Source organism: Bos indicus x Bos taurus, chromosome 2, assembly GCF_003369695.1.
Source record: "Bos indicus x Bos taurus breed Angus x Brahman F1 hybrid chromosome 2, Bos_hybrid_MaternalHap_v2.0, whole genome shotgun sequence".
Taxonomy (NCBI): Eukaryota; Metazoa; Chordata; class Mammalia; order Artiodactyla; family Bovidae; genus Bos; species Bos indicus x Bos taurus.
The window spans coordinates 126,014,651-126,015,732 of record NC_040077.1 but is presented as its reverse complement, the minus strand read 5'-3'; positions in this window follow the sequence as shown (position 1 = coordinate 126,015,732).

The window sequence follows — 1,082 nt, the reverse complement described above, 5'->3', positions numbered from 1 at the left end:
CTACAGAACATGGTGAAGGTGTTGGGCTGTCACTCCAGTTACATATATAAGCTATGTTATTTAAACTCTGCTTTAGCAGCCTGGAGCTAGAGACTCTCCTTGTGAGCCCGAGGAAGTAAGCAGCCGTGTTGGAGAGGCCCACGAGGCAAGGAACTGGGGTGACCTCAAGGCACTGACTGCAGATGGCCTCTGGAACCCCAGAGAGGCCTCCAGGTGACAGCCAGGCCCTCAGTCAGACAGTCATAAGTTCTGCCCACAAAGTCTGAGTGGGTTTGCAGGTGTTTTCCTCCCCAGTTGAGTTCCCAGACGAGCATGCAGCCTTGCTGACACCTTGTCTGCAGCCTTCTGAGATTAAGCAAGGGACTCAGCTAAGCTGTCCTGGGCCCCTGACCTGGAACCTGTGAGATATAAGATGTTGTTTTAAGCCGCTACGTGTGTAGTAATTTGTTACACAGCACTTAAAAAACGAATACACCCTGAACTCTCGAAAAACACTGGGGCCCTGTGGCATCCACCCCATCAGGGGATAGGAAGACTGGGTCTGGGTCCTGATTGCAGAGCTGGGTGAAGGGGGCAGAGATGTGCCGCACAGACTCCTTGGGCATTTTGAAGTTCACGACAGTAATTAACAGGCCGCTGGCCTTCCAAGCAGATTATGTCCCGAGCCCACCCCTGCCGGCTCCGGAGATGCCTGTCCATTAAGTCTTCAGAGATGGGTGGTGAAGCCTGGCCCTGGAAATCCAGATTGCCAGAAGTAGATCACCTCTCAAATCTCGGGGCTTGGCACGGTGCCCGGCACCCAGGGGGCGCCCAACAAATGGTCTGACTGCAAAAGAGCAGAAAGTGTCCTGGAGCGCGCCTCCGCGGCCGCGTCCTCGTGCGGCAGCGATCGGATCGGCCCGGGATGGGGTCCGGGCCCTGCAGCGGGTCGGGACCCGGCCGCCGCGCGGCCGCAGCGCCATCCCGAGCCCGGGCGGAGGGGGCGCTGCGGCGGGAGGCCGAGCGGGGCGGGGCGGGGCGGGCGGGCCATGGGGCCGCCCCCTGCGAGCGCGCGCCGCGCGCGCCGCCGCCGCTGCTGCCGC